The 23,185-nt window shown below is 39.8% G+C and overlaps 1 long non-coding RNA gene across 2 annotated transcripts; it reads right to left on the bottom strand.

Annotated features, from left to right (window-relative positions):
• Positions 1-6: 6 nt before the first annotated feature.
• LOC114014070 (uncharacterized) lies at positions 7-13,937 on the bottom strand. Of its 2 annotated transcripts, none has more exons than XR_003557419.2 (3): positions 13,284-13,937; positions 2,114-2,252; positions 7-298 (listed from the first exon to the last, which is right to left on the bottom strand). It is a non-coding gene; the product is annotated as an uncharacterized LOC114014070 (long non-coding RNA). The 2 variants fall into 2 exon arrangements; XR_008748262.1 differs by lacking the exon at positions 13,284-13,937 and adding an exon at positions 5,254-6,380.
• Positions 13,938-23,185: the final 9,248 nt, after the last annotated feature.

Raw genomic sequence — 23,185 nt, 5'->3', positions numbered from 1 at the left:
TTGAAAACACTCAGTTTGCACTTACCTCACATGCACAGTAAAGTTTCTGTGTCTAGAATGCATTGCACTTGCTGCACATGTGCAGATCAATTGAAGATTAAGCTCACTATCTGCTGGGCATATTGGACCCACTGTGCGTGTGATATACACAGTAAGTCAAGAGCATCTGAAAGAAATCAATTTGCCGTCCATGTAGAGATCAGTGATATCCATGTAGTGCATAACTGCTGGCTATGTTGGAAACTTTCATCTTCCTTCCCTACTTGGAAGGCATCAGAGGTGACTGCAATTCCAGAACCTGAGGAGTCAAGAAAAAAAAAAAAAAAAAAAAGGAAAAAAAGAAATAATGGGATTTTTCTCCTGTCATGCTTTTGTTGAGCTGTTTCTTGGTTAGTTCTGTTCTGAATTTGCTGTCATATACTTTCTCAATCAGCACTCTGCTTTCCCCTCCACTGCAGGAGCACTGCCACTTATGGATCCCCAAACTGAACACTGCCTGGTGAAAAGTGCCTGTGCCGTGGGGATAGTATACAGTGCAGATTCTCTGGATGATGAAGTAGCATATTGCTGGAGATTGTCTCAGAGCTGCAGAGCACCAAGAGCAGCTTAACTGCTCACGAGAAAATGCCCTTCATTACCTAGCAGCAGCTCACTGCGCCACATCTGCCTTTAATCAATAGTGAAACAACCTGGTATGGGGCGAGCAGTCGGAGAAGGGCTACTTATCTGGATGCTGTTTAGCAAAAGCAAGGGTGTGAGTGTGTGCATCACAGTGATTTTAAGGTCTCCGTCTCAGAATGAGAGACTGCAGGCTGCCTTACAACACCTGTCTCAGGTTAACATTGTGGGCTGTGCTTTGCACAATATGAGTAAGAGGAAAAAAATTACCAAAGTCTGGGAAACAGTGCTATAACCAACCAGTGAAAGGTTCTTGTATCACACCTTGTGAGTGATACCGATGGAAAGGCGAGTGGATCTTTTTGTTCTTTTCTTACTGTGTTTGTAGTGGCAGTGTTGCTTTACACTTACTTTCATTATTTCATTATACTACAAGCAATGCTGTCTGAATATTGTTAGGTACAGGGGTATCATATTCTATGAATATTCCACAATGTTTTGTGAATATTATGATATATAGTGAATCGTGAAATACTTTGTATGACTTTTATAGGCCCTGGTTTTTATGGCTTTGTTCATATATTTTTTTTAAATTAATGGTTAGGATGGTTTCCTTATGTCTTGTACAACATTGCATGGACCTCTGAAAATATTTTATAAGAATGTTAAAGAATATTTCATGAAACAATAAGCCAAAGTATCATATTTTATGTCTGGATACTTCATTTTAATGTTTAAGAAACTTGATTTTTCTCTGAACTTTTGAAACTTTCCTCTTTATTATATCAATTACATTTAGGAAAACCTGTGTTTATTTTCCAAAGAAGTGCAAATACTGAAACTTTATTGCCTGTAACAGTACAAAAGAGAAAACACTTAACTCACAACAATAAAAAAGGAAGCTTAAAATAAATAGTGCAATGCTATAAACTTATGAAGAAAATTCAAGATCATATGCATTCTCAAAAAGTCCAAGGCCAAAAAAAAAAATAGGCTGTGCACCCTACAATCATTCCTGGCTTTCTGCCTGGTCATTCTCCTATCTTGGAGAACACATGATGGATACCCCTGCTGAGTCTGAAAGTTCAAAGGTGAGCTCCCAGAAGCTGGTTTTGAGGATCAAAGTCTGGGCGTTGATCTAAAAGGTGAAGTAGCAGAGTTGATGTGAACTGCTGCTCCCAATACTTGTAATTCAAGAATTACTTCAGACTGTTGAGATATGAGACATGGACTCTGTTTCAATATGCTTTTACATAAAGTAACCTTAGAGTCCTGAGCTCTTCCTTTCTGAGGGTCTTCTATCTCTCATAAGACTACTTAATCAGCTCCCAGACCCGGTCAGCCTTGTTTGCCCCTAGCTGGGTCACAGCAGAAGCCATCTTTCATAGTCGGATGGACAATCTGCCTGAACTTCCTGGCTTTTCTATTGAGTCTGCCAGAAAGTCTCTAAACAGCTTGTCTCATTTTTCCTTATTTGAGAGATTAAGAGCCTTACCTTTCTTTTTCAGGTGCAGATGAGTTGAGGACAGGATCAGGCAGGTCTTTCTCTTTGTTCAGTTCTTATTTCTGGTGAGATGTTTTCCCTTCAGGTCTGAGATGCCATCCAGACAGGGCTGTTTCCTATTACTAAGAGACTGAAGAGGCAGCAAGTCAGTTTTCACTGTGGTCATTAATGCGATGGTTTCATGTACATGCTGGTCAGGAATGGGTGAATGCTGGGTGAGTGATCATTTCGGAGAGGCTGCTGATTCAGTACATAGTGCGAAATGGCACCCAGTTTGTATGTCTGACCAAGTACCAAGCAACCATGGGCTTCCAGGGACTTGGGAGGCAAGGGAGTTGGAAGGACCGTATTGACTTAAGTTAGTTATTGGTGATACTGCCTATAAATGATTGCAATGACATATATGTTCTTGAAATTATTTATTTGTCTCTTAAAAACAAGCATAAAGTGAATAGTAACTTTAATATCTATTTTACAATGTATGTGCAGAAGTCCAGGGGCTAAGACACACTCCTGTGTTTGCCTCATTGGTACTTTCCCTGTGTGCTTCAATGTGGATAAAACTTTGGTTATGAAGTATTTCCTGTCAGGGAGGTTACCAAAGGCTAAAATTCTTTTCTTCGTCCCAGATGAAATGTCTTTGATGAAGTGCTGAGAGCATGGTTTATACAGTGCCTGCACACATTGCACTCCATAAAATTCTGTAAAGTCTGTGACCTCAAGCAAAGTGAGAGACAGATCGGGCAGCAAACTAATTTGGGCTTTCACAAAACATTTCAGGTTTTTAATCACTATCTTTTTTTTTTTTTAATCTTTTTTTTTTTTTTTCTTTTTGAGCCCATTTCAACTCCTTACTCTTGATCATGCACTTTGGGGGTCTAAACCTTAGCCTGGTGGAGCATGTCGCCACTGGGTGTTCTCGCACACATTTCTGATCTGTGGGGTTTGGAGGATGCTGGCGGTCCTTGCTTGCCCACTTGTAAAGGCTTCCTGAACTTTAATATCTCTCAAGGGGAAAAGGAACCTCAGAACTTTTTCCCAGCTTCAGATGAATGAACCTGGGAGCAGTGCTCACGTTACATGGTGATGCACTCTATTGCTATAGAGAACCTGTAGCATGATGTTGGTATTGGCAGTGAACAATTATCAGCAGCCTGATCTGCACTGGTGTCTGGGATTGGAATAGGAAGATAAACCTGACAAGTAAGAGCTTGTAAAATCAGAGGATATGCAGGGAGTGCTACTCATCCTTGGTTTGATATGAAGCATGTGGGAAGCAGCACAGTAAACAGAAGATCACAGGTAGTGAAAATAGGGGCTTCATCAAAGAGATCATTGATTTCTCCAAAGTATACTTTAAACTTACTAAATACCAACTAACAGAGTAGAACACATTGAGCTATCCAGTTCTTCTGTCTAAAAATACATCTCTGTGGCTGCAAGTCATTTCAATGCTAAGTTCAACACCAGCTAAACTCCCCCTCCTTCTCAATAGACTAAATCTGAAACTAGAGATATTTAAAGAAGGTAACACTGATAGCTAGGGGCTCACCCAGAGTATTAATATTGGGAGGAAACACACAGAATTTTTTTTGCACAAAGCTGAGATAACCTTTTCCTGCCAGGGCCTGTGCACTACCCCCTCATGAATGGATAAATACTTGGTTGGAATGAGCATGAATACTTATCCCTGAAAATTTCTAAGCTGTCAACAGATTTGAGGTTTGCTCTGCATGTGTCACTTTGCAAATAACCAAATTCTAAGGAGCAAAAGGTCTCAGCTGAGTAGGCTATAGTTTCTGGTACTAGTTAACGTTCATCTGTAATTCTGGGTTCTTGATTTTTGTCAGTCATGGATTAACCAGCTTGGAGGAGTTAAAAAAACAGTCATTCTTCACCTATTTTTAGAACCCAATTTTTCCTATAATACCACTTCAGGGCAGGATTTCTCACTTCTGTTTTCTGTCCAGATGTTAAAGATTTGGAACAACTGGAAGAAAAGCTGACCTCATGGTATTTCCATCAGGTTCCACTAGTGGAACAACTGGAAACCTCATGAGGAAAGCCCTTCTCTGTCAAAGTGTTCAGACTAGTTTTGCAGACTCAAGAGCTTAGGAAACTTTGGATAAGTTTTGAGTAAGCATCAAAATATTTGGATGCTTATCAGAATTGAAACCAAAGTGAACATTATGAAGTTCATTCATCATTCTTTGAAACAAAACACACAAGTGGTAACAAAATCACAGGATCACATAGAAGTGGAAATAATTGCACATCAATCATAATCAATAAGTTTTCCCCCTATCATAAGCAATAATATACTTCTCATGCACAATGGAAATTAGATGCTAAACACAAATGCAACATTTAAGTAAAAATAGTGTTCAAAGAGCGGGGTTACAGTTGTAGGGTGAAAGCAGTAAATGTACAGATGTATAAACCCTTTCTTGCTTCTAAAGAATGAAAGAAAAACATGAGATAGTGCCATGTTTGAGATGAACTGGCTATCAACTGCTCTTCTAAAACTTTTTACTGTATCTAGGCTGAAGCGACAGGACACAGCAGTGTTTTAAGCCAGTACTGTAAAGTATTGTTTTGAAGGTATGATAAAAAGTTCTTAACAGTTCCACTTCTCAATAAATTATACAAAAAAGAACAATATAAGTTCAAAACTACATGAAAATTTGAACTGCTTCTATAACTTAAATTCCATTTCCTGTGCCTATGCACTGTTATAAATTACACAAGCGTATACTATCTGTTCCACAAGACCTGCAAGGAACTTGACAGTTTCTTGAGCCCAAAGCACATAAAGCAGTGGTACAGGTAACATTTAATCTGGCAGCATTCAGCTCCTCAAACCAAATGATTAGGAATGCTTTAAAAGCTGAACTAAATAGGACAGACTCTGGTGTGAATTCAGAGTAACAATTAAACTCAAGCTTCAGACTACCAGGCCCCAGCCAGTACAAGAACAGTTAATTAAAAAAAAAAAAGTTTTTCCCCTTAAGAGCATGATCTGAGAGCAAAAATCTAAAACATGAACTTTTCAAAGCACATTTAAAATTACCCTTACCATAATAGCTGAATACTTGATAACACAGCACGCTTGAGTAAACACATGGACTCACCCTTATTTTCCAAATAGGGAACTGACAGACAAAGAGATTAATAGCAAAATTACAGAAAAGTGCCCACACACTAAGCTTCCAGCTTGGAGTTCTTAGGATATTATTTTCCCTTGTGATTTTTGTCTATATTTATAATACTTCTATATTATTAAGAGTTCCTATTGAGCTCAGGCTTCCTCATAGTAAAAACTAATAGGGAAGTGGAAATACAGCAGCTAGTAATGTTTTTTTTCAATTTAAAAAACTCCATGGGAGTGCCAGGAACCAGTTCTGTGTAGCTTCCTTAAACTAATTTTTGTCTGCCTTCAGCTCCTTTCCCATGTTTTGTTCCCCCATTCTCACTCCTGCACAGTGAAGAAGTGTCTCAAATTCTGCAAATAATACTGATTCTTGCAGGAATACGTACAGACTTCCAGCAGTGAATAAATCTGGGACCCTGAGGAGGGTGCAAGGAGAAATGAAAGGTTATATCACTATATATATTGTTATGTGGCTACTTGCTAACTGTGTCCATCTCACTGAGCTCCTCTTGCAACTGTATCACCTAACTCCAGAACCTCCAATTAAGCCACCATATTTTACTCCAACTTGACCTGACACTGGTACAACATCCTTGTTAGGACCTACAACTACAGAGGAAAAACAGATTATCTGAAACAGGTTACAATTTATTTACTCCCAGGAATACCAAAAATTGAGTGCAAAATCACTAGATCAATGTGCATTTGCCTCACTCAAACCTGGACCTTTCTAGAAAATTATTTAAGAATCCATACCCCTGCAGATCTCCTTGCTGCTTCTTTGTATCTTCTCTTTTCTTTTCACAGGTAGAATATAATTTAAAAAAAGAAAGAAAGAAAGAAAAGCAGCGAAAAAATTGAAAAGCAAAGGCACAGCCACATTAAGAGAATGGTACTGGAACAGGAATATCTTTTTGTGATTGCGAGGGACGAGGAAAGGTATCAGTGGTGACTTTCCACAGACCAGCTGCAGAAAAGGGGAAGTCAGTCAGCAGTGGAGAAACAGACACCAAAGCTTTACAGATAGCTTTAGTTCAGAATTGTAATAAAACAGCTAGTCTACCATCTGAACATCTTAATTCACTGTGAAAGCTGATCTAGATACACATTTTCAATTTATTTTATTTATTTTTAAACATGGCTGTGACTCTTATCATAGAAGCAAGACTGCACCTACTTGTACTGCAATGTGAGTGTGCAGTCCCATGAGTTTAGTGAGGGGTAATTAAGACTGTGGTTGTAGGATACGCTTATAACTTGTCATAGCCCCAAACACAATTTCTTTACAATCTTTTAGATCCTTTGTGAAAGTTTATGCATTTTCTTCAGTTTTTAAGAATAAGACATAGTAAAACATCCTAAAACATAGCCTCAGGAATTTAATTCACTTGATCTGTTAGTATTACTTCAATGGATCATGTGTTGGATGGTTATATTTACGCATTTTTCCTTAATTTAGGAGTCCATAAGAAAAACAGTTGAGGCTGTATTTCTTTGTAATGAATATATAAGACCTGGAAAATTTTGTGAGGAAGGGGAAAGAAACAAAGAATGTCTACTTCCCTAACTCAAAATCAGGACTTGACAAGTCACAGAAAGCTATACAAGGAGAAAAGAGAATATTTTCCATTTAACCCGTGTGAAACTGGGTTCATTCTTACTATTATAAATTTTTTCCTACCTTCCTTTCCTCCTTCTTTCCTTCCTGCCCTGCTTCCCCTTTCTTCCCGGTCCCTTCTCCCTTCATGTCCCTCCCTTACAAATATTTGATGGGAAAATTGTTTTAATTACATATTCTAAATTCAATGTTATTCAACTTAACTCTACATTAAGACATATTGAAATGAAAATTATGACATACCTTTTAAAGTATTAAAAAAATCTATATTTTGCATGTATTTTGAAAAACATTAATATATGAGATTAATATAAGTTTGCAGAAAAAAACCCAAACCACTAACTCCAAGATTGTATTACCTAGATGTATTCAGTCACTTCCCTGAATTGTATTAAAATTTTCAAAACATCACAAAAAGGACAAACTGTAAAAAAGAAGAAGAAAGAAAGAAAAAAACCCTCTTACCTCTAATTTTTTCATAATTTTAAAGTACTGTTTTCCATTTCTGTTTGGGAAATATGGACCAGTTCTAGCCTCAGCAGAGGTGTCTCCTGTACTCTTTTGCTAGGACCTGGAGACTGTTTATTTTCCTTCACTAAGCATTACATTATACATGGATACACAAAATAATCCTACTGGCTGTACCCCTGACTGCCAGGAGGAGTTTAAATGCAGACATAGCTGGCAGCATATTCCCCCCTCACACCCCCACTCCATACCACAGCCCTTTCCCCAGGGCTGGGGTTACAAAGGCTCAGGACAGTGTTCCCCGGTGAAACAACAGCAGCAAGAGCTGGTAGCTTACCCACAGCAAATCCCAGCCGGTGAGACAAAATCACCCACTACTTACTAAAGTGAGAAGCAAGCTTTGCCCGCAGATGAGGACACAGGAGCAGAGGACAGATCCCATGGCACAGGAATTGTAGCTGCTCCTGTGTTCCTGTGGCTCGCTTCATATTTCAGCCTTAAGGTCTAGCTAATCATCAGAGCTGCTGCTACTTACATGCTCTAAGTGTTACATTATAGCATACATTAGGGTTACTGTGCTACTAAAGTAAAAGAAATAAGCAAAACCTGCTCTTCTTATTATTAATAATACTAATTAATGACTACTTACGTATACTCTTAAGCTCTGAAAGCTATTACAATAAAGTGACAAACCTTTGCAAGTAATGTACATACAGATACAAGTATAAATATTCAAGATTCCCAAAGTTTCAAGATGTTTAAATATAATTCCTATTTAACTTTCTTATTTTGCTATTCTAAATTTTTTTCATTACAAATGGGTAATCATGAGAATGAAGAGGGTTAAAGAACAAATTCCAAATAAATCCCCTGTAAGAAAACATCTGAACTTAGTTTAATTATCTTTTTTGATAATCCACAAAGATTAATTAAAAAAAATACAGTAATTCTTTTGAAGTTCACCATTTTCATTATGATGTTGAAATGTTTTCCTGCAGCTAACCTTTGTCTAATCTATCCTGAACATACTTATTTATTTTTTCAAATAGAAAAGGAAATTCAGACAGTTGAATGTTAGTGCCGCTTATTAACTTCACAACATTAATATTGTCAGTAATTTATTAAACTAGAGGTATTTGGCAAAGCAGTTAAGAGTTAATGACTCAGCAGCTCAAATATGTCCCTAAAGCAATGACCTAATATACAGGTTCTTTTATGTCCTACGTTACTGGAGTCCAGTTCTCAATGACTCGGTTTTACCATCATCACATCATAACTCTAAACATCTGCCTTGAGATCTTTATTTAAGTCTCAGCAGAGAAGTGAACAGAACCGCAGTGAGGGCGGACCTCTCTCTTACTGTAGGTATATATCATTCAGCTTATGGACAAGGCATGTTAGCTGAACGACCCTGGAAAGCAGCAATGTCTACCACAAACTCCTCCTGTGAAAAGGTAGTGTGCAGCACTAGAGTCCCATTTTCAAATAACTGCCTTAGGACATTTACAGTAGTATACTAGAAATACTAACATATTAGTAGAGTAATTTTGTGTATCATTAAATGATACCACTATAAAAGGCTGCATTGAGATTGTCAGAGTGGGTGCTTCTGTGGGTACTGTCCTTTCTCCTTGCAAAACACGCTTCCTCCCTTCTCCTCTCCGCCCTTTTCCCCATGCGTGCTTTTCGAGGATGATGAAAAAGGAAACAGCACTGTGTCCACCGACCATAACAATGGCTTCCTAGTCATCTTTCTGCCCCCCAGGCACGCAGCGCTCCTCCTCCTCCTTCTCCTTGCTCAATAATAGGCAACTGGATCCACCCTGCACTGGAATTTCACACATCATCCTCGAAAATAAGGCACATGTAAACAAAGGAGTGCAAACCATATAGGAAGAAAGGTGAGTGTATGAGGTGGCAGAAGACAGACATTTGTGGGGTGATTAAAAAGCTACAGGAAATCTCAGGAGGTGGGAAGTTCAGAAGGAAGACACTGGGAAAATGGTAGAAGTGTTGAAGATGGGCTGGTGGAGGAAGGCTGGGTGGATAAACCAAAGAGGTGGTGATGAGGTAGAGACAGGACCACCTAATAGAGAGAAAAGTAGAAATACTGCTACAGACTGAAAAAATGGCAAGAGATGTCATCATTGTGAGAAAAGGAAAGAATGGAAGAAAGTAGAAGGAAGTACAGAAGGAAAACAACAACCCGAGTTGGCTAACTTGTAAAATATGAGATAAGCATTAGAATTAAAATTATTAGATCAAAAGGAAATGGGTGTGGAACAGATGATGCAAAAACTTGGACCTGGAGATCATACACTGCAAGCAAGTATTTTTGTAAACGTTTTAAAAACTTAATTGGAAATGCACTTTTCAGAGTACTGGTTTTAGGTATCACACATACTATGTGAGAATGTGTGTGTAGAGATAATCCTCACTATACTAAATATTATAAGGATGAACAACCTAAATCATTAAAAGCCATGAATTTACAATCATTACATTCTTCCTCCGTTTCCCATTCCTTTTTTTATGAACTTGGATGCAGACATCCATTAAGCTAATGAGGAAAATGGAGCTGAATTTGTTCTAGTCTGCCTGGAATGGCTCCCAGTGCTGCTTGGTTCAATAATCAGTAAGATTCAAAACTGACTTTTTGTAGAGTTCCCATAAATAACCAGCTCAGATTCAGAAAGGTCTGAACACCCCAAATTCCTACTGAAGTCAGTAAGAACAGTGTCTATTAAGCTGCTCACCAGATTTTGTCCCTTTATCTTGCATCAGAAGAACTTCCTCTACTATTAAAAACAATCTCCAGACAAAACCTAAGTTTTTTTCTCTCAGTCATAATGACTAAATTACCTTATATTATTGACATAAACATTTCAAAAGACAAGAAGAACCATGATGTCTCCAGCAATGGTTATTAATGGCACAGTCGTTAGAAGCAGTACAGTTTTTAATTTCTTCACTCAACAGAGAAGAAAAAAGTCATGTATCTGTTGGTTTTTTTGGCAGCTGTCACCACTTAAGCTTCTTAAAGCACAACTAAAAGAGTATAAAAGTGACTTAAGACATCATCAACTTCACTGTAGTGTTGAATCTCAGGACAGGTTACCGATTTCAACCTGCGCTTGTTCTGTAATCAGCAGTGGAAACGAATTGAAACTGCTCTGCCTACACAAGCAGAGCTGATTCCCCCTGAGGTCAAGGGAAAGGTTCCCACTGACTTCAACACGCTTTGGATTAAGCTGTGAGTAAGAAACGGCGCAGGGTAAATACTGGTGACAGGATCTGGGGCTCTGCCAGATAAACACAGAAAGAGAAACAGGGAATTTCAGAATGTTTTTTCCTGGAAGAAATGAGACTTTCTATCCTTTGTTTTTTAGCTCTAATTATTCCCCATCCAAATGAGGTCAGGGGGAAAGGAACAGGAGAAAAGACCGAAATTTTCTTTTGGTCTCAAATCTTCGACAGAATGTGAGTACATTCGTGAGAAACCAGTCTATTTTAAATACTCTTGATGCTACTGACAGTGACAGCAACCAAAACATAGGAAGGTATGATCTAGGAGAACAGTCAATGGTGTTAGAACCCACGAACAACTCTTCTAAACAAGGTTTGGGTTAAATGTCAGAATGTACACTGGAGAATTCATTCCCCATCAGCATCTATTTTGTGCTTGTTTGGAAAGAGTCTGATGATTAATCCTGGGTTATCCTCTTTGAGAAAATATATAACATTACCCCTCCCTTTTATCAATTTTGGGATTATGAAGAGCCAAGGAATATCCCTTTTATTGAGTGCTCTTTTTATTGAGATTATAGTAAGACATCCCTCTAAAAGTTTTGTGTGAGCACAGCAAAAATTCCAATTTATATTGAGCAACGTTTCTCTTAATTTCCCATTGTTTTTCATATTATTAAACTAAGTCTTAATGCCTTCTGAGTTACACTAGATTTAAAAATCATTATGAAGTGGGGGACCACACCTTGAAAATACATAATTTATATACTAGACCAGAATTAAATACCTTGATTTATTTTCATGTCATAGGCTGGAACATGTATTAAAATCGTCATATTAGGCACTGCAAATGCTTAAAGATTGTATTCTTTACATCATCAATGGATTTATCACTGTTTTTGTCTTCAAGCACTTTCTGCTCAAGCAGACATGCAGACAAAAGAAGCAAATGTGAGTGCTGTATTAAATTTATTGTGGCACATGGGTGTTTTTAAGATATAACAAACAGATAATTTTTACCAGAAAACCAGGTTTGAACAAAGACTGATGTAGGGAAGCAAGTTCATAAAGACTGTGAACTTCCAGCGCAGAGGAAAGCATTTGTCCTTTTCTGAGCCAGAAAGCACATTCATCTTTCCCAGTGTCAGAAGTGCAAATACGTGCAACTTACACGTTATTGTCTAAGCTTTTGAAAAAATGTGGCCCTTGAGGCTTTCTTCAGAAAATACAAAGTTAAGTTTCCCACTAACATTTTTTTTGGTGGGAATCATGTAAAAGCAGTTGGGAAGCACAATTTAAAAAAGTCCCTTGACTGTAACCTATTCACCACACCCGCCAGCCCAAACTTAGCAGGAAAACAATACAGTGATAGACTAGGGTTGCCTCACCATGGCATGTCTAAAAAGGTCATCTTGACAATTAGATTGTTAAAGCATGGGGCCAAATTCAGTGCAATTTTAGTTAATGATGCAAAAGTTGTTGCAGGCAAGTTGGATGCAATACATTATATTCTACTTTTGTTAGTTGATGAAACAGATATATGAATGAGCCTTGATGAGGTTGCAGGTCCTTTGATTTGGGTCTCTTTCAGCATGGAATAGTTTTTTTACTTGAAATGCACAATAGATCCAAATGCCTGAGGTTTTGGCTTTATTTTCCCTTGAGGTAATAGTTCCTTGGCAACTCACCGTGCCTTTTCTACTTGCTTTGCATAAGAAACAGCAGGACATTGTGAGTAGCTGGTACAAGATTTCCTCTTCAGAGAAAATGTCGTGTGTTATGATCAAAATATATTCATATATATCCTATGCACACACACACACACACACACATAATGTGTTGACTAATAACTAATTGATTTATTGCCTACATGGGGACTGAAAGAAACTGAAAACTCATAGATGTATGCTGAAAAAAAGTGCTGTATTCAGAAAATTACATGGAAAACAATCAGCTTGCTAATATGTGCACTACTCAAGTAAAATATTACCTTAATAAAGGAGCTAAGAACCCACTTGTGTCTATACAGGTGTAAATATATTCTAGTTTATTATTTTAGCTGTAGCTTATGCTAGAATTACTCATTTAAATTACTGATGTGATAAAAACAAGTCTTGCACAGTGCAGCGAGTAAAATCACCAAGACAACAGTTAAGATCCAGAATCCAAATGAAGGTAACACTGTCTAACCAAACGTTGATGGTCCCTCATCTAATGCTTTATCCATGTATTTCTGCTTGTATTTCAAACTGCTTAAACCATGGCAAATGTAGCCTTTTAGTCATTCCTCTCAAAACCATGATGCACTAAAATTTCAAAATTGCCTTCTGCTTGATGGGTGCTGAACTGGCTCCCCATGGTGCCAATGGAGAAACAATAGAAAGCAGCTGCCTGGGAAAAATTTTGCTACCTACAGTATGGTCTTCCCTCCAACCCACATACTGCCCATCTTTTCATAAAGGCTCCTTCTTCTCCTGACCCTCACTGTGCTGTGGAGACCCCAGCACTGGTGCCTCTATCCCATCCCAACTAACAGCACTATTCCCTGTGGTGCTCAGGGCAATGCAAGAGCATACCAACCTTGAATCCTCTTCCCAGGCTGCTTTCCTCCCTGTTGTGTTCATAAAGCAAATAATTTTCTATACTATCATTTTTTCAGACCACAGCCTTTTACCTACCTCTCTTTTCTTTCACACTCCCTCTGTCCCAGCCTGCCTCACTGCATCCTCAGATTCTGGAAGTAGACCTGTTAAATGAGAGAGGCAAGCTGACACAAGCCAGATGAAAGACAGGTAATTGGCAGAATCTAACTAATCTGTGGGCTGTTCTTAGAGAAGACTGAATTAACCTCTGTGGAAGTGGGAGAGATGTCTGAGCCATTACGGAAATATCCATGCATGTAAATCTTCGAGAATAGCTCTGGGGCTATTCTCAACAGAAACACAGAGGAAAAACAAATAAGCTAACACAAAGAGAAAAGTTTTGTGCCATTAAATTACACATTTTCTCACAATGGTAATCGATATTCAGTCTGTGGAAGCAGCATGGATTTTATAATTCATTTCATAACTGACAACTGACATAGAGTGGGATTGAGTGCATAAAAATGAAACTAACTAGAAGATAGGTGTACAGTCTAATACAGACACCCATGCTACCTCATTCATTAGGTAGGAGAGATATAGAAGAGCCATCCCATGTCTTTTGGACACCTATAATTAGATGGGAGAATTTGCTTGCTGAGGGATGCAAATCAGCTTCCTGTGGATGTCTGATAAACTTGATAATGTCAAATGAGTTGAATCCCATATTTCCTCTGCAAATTCATTATGTTTTCCTTTCCCTTTTATCTCACCAACTCTTTAGAATCATCCAGTCAACTATCATATATTGTCCCGTAACTTACAGACCTATTCGTTATAATATTTCACATTATTTCTTTATAGAGAAGGGATGGTATGTTCAAAATCATCATGGCTAATATATTGACTGTAACTGGCAGGATTTGGAGACAGGTGGCAGCAGGAAAGACCTGTGTAGGAGGAGGTCATGAGTTGCTCTGTGTTGGCTACAGCTGGGTCCACCTGGCTCTGAAATGCACCTGGGCATCCCATCATACTTGGCTTTGAAACCCGTGTGGGTAACTTACTGCACACCACTGCGGGGGAGCATCTAGCACCTGTGCTCAGACGTTTAATAAAGAGCAGTAGCTGGCTGCTGGGGCAGAAGAAACAGGGGAGTGGCGTAGAAATGAACATTGCCTGGGATGTGGCTGAAGTCACACACTAGGAAAGATGTGCCCCACAATGGAGTTATGGCTTTGAAGGACTTCAGCTACGGATGACCCATGCCAGGGCAGGAACACCCCAGAGGGACTCTGGCCTGTGAGTGACCCACGCTGGGGCAGAGGACGATAAATAAGAAGTGAAGAGCAGCAGTGGAAAAAGTAATCGAGGAGTGTCAGAAAGTTACCCACTGCCGCCATCTCATGCAGTACCTGTTGTAAAGGCACTGGGACAGCCTCAGTGCAACAGGTGATGAAAATGAGGGGAGCTGAGACCAGGAAGAGCAGAGGAGTGATATTTGACTGAAATTGAGCCTAGGAAAGGGGGAGGAAAGGTGTTTCCCTTGGTGTTTAATTTTTTGTGTTTTCATTTCTGAATCAATTATTAGAAGTTTATGTTAACTAGCAAGAAATAAAATAAATTTGACACTATTTTGTCTGCAACAGTTTTGGAGTCCCCTTCTGGTATTTATAAGACATTGCAAATAATGTCTTCCCTTTTATCCTGGCTCTGCCTGTATTATTACTGTGTCATGGCAGGCTGTAGCTACTTCTCACATGCAGGAGTGCTCCTCCTTATTTCAAAATAAGCCTAAGCATTTTTCAAATGTTTCAGGTACAGTTGTGACCTTAACTACCACTATAAAATAGAAATTCTTGGGGGCGCTAACTCACTGCTGATTTTGTTACCTGTGTGAATGTCATTGATAAACATGTTGAGCTTCACATACTGAGACAACACAGCCAAAATTTTCCTTTCTGAGGACTGAGGCTTATTTTCATGAAAAGCCAGTTACATTTATATATACATGTATCTATCTATATAGACAAATTCCTATTATGCAACAGGCAATATAATGTTTATTGGCTGTTTCTCAAAATAATGAGAAGCATTTTGCACTGGTATGGCACTTTAAAGATAAGATGGTGAGATGTGAAGTGAATAATTCAATTCAGTACCAAAGAACTTGATATATAACTCTTGACATACACTGTTCTAAGCTTTAAGATAGAAAACTGTAATTTCCCAGTGCAAACACTTATTTCAGGCTTAATCTAATCAGAATGACTGTAAACCAAGAATTCACAAGTTTTATGTGTGCACCCTTATAATGATGTGCACACAACCATACTTAAAGAAAAACTTAGAGTAAAATATCACACATATACAATGGCAGACTGAGGTGAACTCCAACAGAGCTTGTTCTTCGAGTCACACAGTTCCTTTTACTCCAAAAGAAACTATCTTAAAATTATTTCCCATTTTGTATGTCAGCTTAGTTGACAGTCAAAAGATTGCCAGTATTTCTTCAGAAGACCCTTTCAGCAGCCGAGGGTGGTTTATGCTCTGTGCACAGAAATAAAGTGTCCGGACTTTCCTCAAACGACATCACATGAGTGAAGGAAAACCATTTTGTAATGGTTGTCATGGCTATTTATAACATTTTTTAGTTTGTCATCCATTTCTACTCTTTCCTTTAGAGAATTACCAAAAAAAGTAGAGAATAGACTACAACTTAATTCAATCACACCAAGCAAAGGATGGAAGAAGACCCCACATAACTGCTGTATTTCCTTTCTCTCTTAAGAATGATACTGGCATCTAACAAAGAAAATTTGAAGAGGAGAAGGAATCTGGCTTTCATTTTTGGGAAGTATAACAATAAGACAACAATATTTTTATGGAGACAATCGATAACATATCCATCTCCATAACAGTTTTGGCAGTCACCCTTCGGTCTCAGTTTCCCATTGCACAGTGTCAGAACTCAAGGTACAAATGCTCTCTCCACCTGGTCTAATACCCCTTCCCCTCTGCCCTCCTAAAGCTTATTGCTTATGGTGAATGAAGTCTCAGCCGTCAGGAAAGTTATTCCCTACAAGAAGTAATGTGTAGTCCATGTGTAGTGTGGACTGGGCTATTCTGACTCCTTTCCCCACACTGTTCCTAGGAGTCTGAATGATTTTCTGAGTTGTCCTCTCATGGTCATACCCACTTGTTTTAGTTTTAGGACAGCACCAGCTCACTAGATGCCAAGTGAGATCCCATCCCATCCTCCATGCGATTTCATTCACCTCCCTGGCTAACATTTGCTGATGCAATGCCATCAGGCAGGGGCTGTCACCATACCTCTCCTGATACTGAATTTGAACTCCTCCTTCAGCTGGAACACATACCACTTTCTTTCTACTGAGCACCTCTGTAACATGTTGGTTGTAGGTTTTTAACTGTATGTGGTAATCCTGTAACATTTACTGAAAGCTGCGTCAGGCCTTTAAGATTTTGGCTGTTGGACTCTAAGATGGGATCTCGACAGAGCCCAAAATTTTAGTGGTGGATCTGCCTGCACTTCTTCCTGACAGTGAGTGTACTGAACACCCCAACAGGATCTTTACCTATACTGGCATACTCAGAACACAAATTAGAACCAGATGACTCAAAAGACAGGTCTTTAGATCTGCTAGATAAATCAGACAAAAACCAAAGCAATTTCTCTGTTGCCTGCTCTTACCTTTGAATGGTAAGACCTTTACTTAAGGCCTGATTTCTAGACCAGCAATTTTTAGCTGCTTTCTGCACAGCATTGAGTGCTGCACTGTTTCCCTTGAGTGTCTACGAAAACTACTTTCTTGTTATTGTTTGCCTAGTCCCTGCTTTCCTCATAGTGCCCCCAGTATCCCATTTGTGCTCTCTTTCACTCTTGCACTGTGAACCTCTCCTTTGCTAAGCTTGCTTACTTTTAGCCTTGGTGTAATCTTCACTTTCTTCTGCAGGGTTGTTGGCTGAGGCAGCTTTGACAAGACAAGAAGGTCAGCTGCTCTCTTTTCTGCCTTCCAGCCACAGTCCCCTCAGGAAAAAACACAGCAGTAAGCACTCTCGGGAAATCAGAACATCTTTCTCATATGCATGCACCTCTATGATCCAACAGTTCAGAACCACTTTTTGGTTTTCAAGATCTGAAAGAATTACCAGGTACACTGTTTTTACTCTGCAGGCCTTTCCAGAGGTAATGGGATGACAGGCACATGCACATGAACTTCCACCACACAGTTTAAGAGATCAGAGCTCTGACTTGAAGGACAGTCTGTATCACCGTTCCTTCTGGGCTAAACCTTTGATATCATCTTTCTCTTGAGATTCATTTTCTTGGCTTTCAGGCTAGTTTACTTGCAGGACAGCTTCTAAAACTTTTGGACTTCCTTCCAAAGTCCTTTTGTATTTTGTCAGAATGACAAATTAGCACATGGTAACAAAATTTACTTGACTTTGTCCTGTCACTGTAGGAAATTATACTTCTATTTTCTCTGTTGCATGACAAGATTCTGCCTTCTATCTGGATGCTCTCTGCATGTATCATCAGGACCCAAAATTTACAACCTGACACAACACTGGCCTTGGTATGAGTTACAGAATATATCTGAGTGCTGTATTGATAAGCCTTTCTATCCTGTCTTTTACCAGCCACATCAGCAAGAAACATCCCTCCAACTTTAACTGGAAATACATTAATGATATAGCTGAGAAATATCTCTGGTTTACATTATGCAAACCAGAAGCCTATGAATAATCAGGGTTCCAGCTGAAGGACAGTGGGACCAACATGCAAATCCTTTAGAAACTGCACATGCACATTTGCCTGTTGACTGGACATATATCTAATGAAATGGGTGGAATGTTGCAAGGGCAAGATACGGAGGCTTGTCTTTGTGGCCTTTTTGAAGACTATGACATTGTAACACAAATAGTTCTCTCTGCAGGAAATGTAACTACCACTGAAGTTCAAAGATGCTGTGAGAATATTCCAGAATAAATGTGATGTTTTTCTTCAAAAGCACTGAATGCTGAACTTGCATGAGCAAATCAGGGTGAGAGTCACCAACAGCAGCACTTGGCATTTGTATCTGACATAGAACACTCTTCAAATTAAGCTAAGATTTCAGTTTGTGAATGGAGTAGAGAACGGTTGGTTGTCTAGCTGCATTACAGTCCACAGCTAGAAAAAGTCACCTTTTCAAATATCTGTTTCACAGAAACATAGAATCATTTCGGTTGGAAAAGACCTTTAAGATCATCAAGTCCAACCATTAACCTAGCACTGACAAGTCCACCAATAAACCATGTCCCTAAGCACCTCATCTACATGTTTTTCAAATACCTGCAGGGATGGTGACTCAACCACTTCCCTGGGCAGCCTGTTCCAATAGTTGACAACCATTTTGATGAAGAAATTTTTCCTAATATCCAATCTAAACCTCTCCTGGTGTAACTTCAGGCCATTTCCTCTTGTCCTATCACTCATTACTTGGGAAAAGAGACTGACACCACCTCATCACAACCTCCTTTCAGGTACAGAGTGATAAGGTCTCCTCTGAGTCTCTTTTTCTTCAGGCTAAACAGCCCCAAGTTCCCTCAGCCATTCGTCATAAGACCTGTTGTCTAGACCCTTCACCAGCTTCACTGCTCTTTTTTGAATGTGCTCCAGCTCCCCAATGTCTTTGTTGTAGTGAGGGGCCAAAACCTGAACACAGTATTTGAGGTGCGGCCTCAGCAGTACCAAGTACAGGGTGACAATCACTGTCCTATTCCTGCTGGCCACACTATTCCCGATACAAGCCCAGATGCTGTTGGCCTTCTTGGCCACCCGGGCACACTGCTGGCTCATGTTCAGCCAGCTATTGATCAGCACCCCCAGGTCCTTTTCCTCCAGGCAGCTTTCCAGCCACTCTTCCCCAAGCCTGTAGCATTGCGTAGGGTTGTTGTGATCCAGGCACAGGTTCTGTCACTTCTCCTTGTTGAACCTCATACAATTGGCCTTGGCCCACTGATCAGCCTGTCCAGATCCCCTGAGGTCCACTTCTACCCTCAAGCAGCTCAACACTCTTCCCCCACCCCTCTCCCCCAAGTTGGTGTCACCTGCAAACTTACTGAGGGTGCACTTGATCCCCTCATCCAGATTGTTGGTAAGGCTATTAAACAGGCCTGGCCCCAGTGCTGAGCCCTGGGGAACACCATTTGTAACAGGTTGCCAGCTGGATGTAACTCCATTCACCACCATGCTTTGGGCCCAGCCACCCAGCCAGTTTTTTACCCAGCAAAGAGTACAGCCATCCAAGCCATGAGAAGCCAGTTCATCCAGGAGAATGCTGTGGGAAACAGTGTCAAAGGCTTTATGAAAATCTAGGTGAACAACACCCACAGACTTTCTCTGATCCACTGAGTCACCTTGTCACAGAAGATCAGGTCCATCAGGCAGGACCTGCCTTTCATAACCCCATGCTGGCTGGGCCTGATCCCCTGATTATCCTACATGTGTCACGTGATGCCCCTCAGGATGATCTGCTCCATAACCTTCCCTGGCATCAAGGTCAGACTACCAGACCTGTGGTTCCCTGGATCCTCCTTCCTGCCCTTCTTGTACATGGGTGTCACATTGGCCAGCCTCCAGTCTGCTGGCACCTCCCTGGTCAGCCAGGACTGCTGATAAATGGTTGAAGGTGGCTCAGTGAGCACCTCTGCCAGCTCCCTCAGTACCCTTGGGTGGATCCCATCTGGTCCCATAGACCTGTGAGTATCTAGGTGGTGTAGCAGGTGCTAACCATTTCCCCCTGGATTAGGGGGCTTCATTCTGCTCCCTGTCCCTGTCTTCCAGCTCAGGGGGCTGGGTACTCAGAGAACAACAGGTCTTACTATTAAAGACTGAGGCAAAGAAGGCATTAAGTACCTCAGGTTTTCTTCATCCTTTGTCACTATGTTTCCCCCCACATCCAATGAAGCATGGAGATTGTCCTTAGCCCTCCCTTTGCTGCTCATGTATTTATAGAAACATTTGTTCTTGCCTTTTATGGCCATAGCCAGATTAAGTTCTAGCTGGGCTGTGGACCTTCTAATTTTCTCCCTGCATAACCTCACAACACCCTTGTAGTCCTCCTGAGTTGCCTGCCCTTTCTTCCAACAGTCATAAACTCTCTTTTTTTTCCTGAGCTCCAGCCACAGCTCTCTGTTCAGCCAGAGCAGTCTTCTTCCCTGAAGGTGCATCTTTCAGCACATGGGGGTGGCTTGCTCCTGTGCCTTTAGGATATCCTTCTCAAATAGTGTCCAGCCTTCCTGGACTCCTTGGCCCTTCAGGACTGCCTCCCAAGGGACTCTGTCAACCAGGCTCCTCAACAGGCCAAAGTCTGCCCTCCGGAAGGCCAAGGCAGCAGTTCTGCTGACCCCACTCCTTCCTTCTCCAGGAATTGAAAACTCTTATCATTTCATGTTTGCTGTGCCCAAGACGGCCTCCAGCCATCACATCACCCACAGGTCCTTCTCTGTTCACAAACAACAGGCCCAGCGAGGTGCCTTCCCTCGTGGCTCACTCACCAGCTGTGTCAGGAAGGGACCTGCCACACACTCCAGGAGCCTCCTAGGCTGTTCCCTCCCTGCTGTGTTGTGTTTCCAGCAGGCATCTGGTGGGTTGAAGTACCCTAAAACCCCTCTGTTCATAAAATTAAAAGAAAAAATTAATTGCCAACAATTCAGTGTTCAGAATGAGAATTTAAGGTTTTAATTTTCCCCTAAAATGGCCCTAGGTGATGGGCCATTTTTCATATATGGACATTACTGACCCATATGAAACAATTTATAAAGTGCATTTCATCACTCAAGCAACAAGTTCTTAAAGGTGACAATATTTCACTTTTCAAGACAAGCTATGTCAAATATAACTCCTGTTCCATAAGTAGCTATCACTCTCCTGTCCATGTTTGAAGGCTTCCTTGCCTTTTTTTCTTGTAATTGCTCCAAGTTGATCCTTCTGACATCTCTACTCCTTTTCCTATTGCACATGAGAATTGCAAAGCTGAGGCTTTCCAATCAGAAATATTTTAAAATGTGATTTATTAGTTTGTGGAGTACTTCTTAAGATATGGGAATGGAACTTGACAATTAACATATGTAGACATAACCATGTTTTTTACAGTAGGTGGAAAGGGGCAGGCAGAGCACACACAGCGCTCCTTTTCATTAATCATCTTGACCCACACTGTCCCTCCTTTTTCTGGACCTCTTTTTATGAATTGGAATTTCCTTTGGAAGACCTTGCAGGTGGTTGTAGTGCTCACTAGTTAGTTACACTATTTTAGACCTTTTTTGTTTACTGAAACTCCTTGCCAAGCTGCAAGTGATTTGCAGTTCTTTTCACTATTGAAAATGCTTGTGCAGTGTACTTCATATGGGCATGTACTGCCTGGCTTGCATTAGAAAAATATTTTATAGAGGACAGAACAATGCTTTAATTATTTTGTTGATTTCATTGCACTGCACTGGATACATAAGATGCAGGTCCACATCTTGTTTTTCATTTATTTCTTTGCTTTGTTGTAAAATACATTTGTTTTGGCTAGATGCAACTATCAATCTATACCTGATCATTAATTTGGCAGTTTCAAACTGAAAATGCTACACAGTATTATTCATTAAGATATGCTTAAAAATTAGAGATATTAAATATAGGATAATTCCAGAGGTAAAGAATACTCCCTAAAAAGAAGGGGAAAAAAAAAAAGGATACAGGCCTTCACTGCACAGAGAAATTGTTGCATTTCATCAATTAAGACAACTGGTGCAATCATACCCTAGTAGTGACCCGTTAATACTGAAATAATTTACACCCATCTGGAGGGAAGACTAAACTATGCTAGTAGAAAAGCATATTGATACTCCCAAAAGGCATTGTATTGATGTAACTCCTTACATAGTTCTGCCAAAAAAGAAATCCGCTCCCAAAAGTCATCGTATTGATGTAATTCCTTACATAGTTCTGCCAAAAGAGGAATCATACAGATCCAGCCCTAAGGTGTCACCAAAAGCTACCAAGAAATACTACCTAAATTACTCAAATCAGCTACAGAATTACTGGGTTTGATGTAGCACCTATTCAATAAAAACCAGAGCCAGGACAACAGCAATGCACTGTTCCTCCCAATGTTAAAGTCTGGGAAACTACATATAAAGTGAGGATACTGAAAGAGAAAGCTTTTTTATTGTCTGTCATTAACAAGGTTATAATTGATACAGCCCTCGGCACCAAGATTTAATTAAACAGTTCAAACAGGCAGTCCCACAATAGGAAGAGATTTAAGGAGCAGCACAGAGTCACTTTTTAAGGACGGACTTATTTTTCATGCCTAATCTACTATTTTCAGTTATTGTTTACAAATCTTTTGTGTCAGAGCACTGCCATTAATGAAATCATTTGTTTACTTTTTAGTTTCCTCATAAACATGCTATTTATCTTCTCTAGAACTAGTAATTATAATACTAATACACTAGTTATAAAAAGGAGGCTGCAGTCCAGATAAAGCAGTTAAACTCAACTTTTGTTCAAAGGACAGGAAATAAAGGCCAACAGTGCAACGCTGTGCAACTAAGAAATTCAGGCTCCACTGGAAACCAAAGCACATGCACATCTGTACAGCTGAAAACTACACCTAGCAGAGATGTAGGTGGTTCTTTTTTTTTTTTTTTTCGTAAAATCTTCCATCTTCCTCACTTCTTCAGGTAACAGTAAAATTATAACTACAATTTATCCTTTCTCACTTAAAAAGAATAATTTTTTGCACTAGAATCAACAATGTTCTCTAACAGGTATTCGGGTACCTCCTGCAGACTGGATACAGCTTCAGCAGTTTCCTGAATCAAGCTTAACTGCTAGCAGCAAATTTATTACCTGAAACTGAAGATTAGAAATGTATTTCAGGAAAGTTTACCTCCCTAGGACAAAGTTAGCTTTGGTGGATAACCTTTTCTACTTG

This window comes from Falco peregrinus, chromosome 7 (assembly GCF_023634155.1).
Source record: "Falco peregrinus isolate bFalPer1 chromosome 7, bFalPer1.pri, whole genome shotgun sequence".
Classification (NCBI taxonomy): domain Eukaryota; kingdom Metazoa; phylum Chordata; class Aves; order Falconiformes; family Falconidae; genus Falco; species Falco peregrinus.
This window is presented reverse-complemented; position numbering and strand designations above follow the sequence as displayed.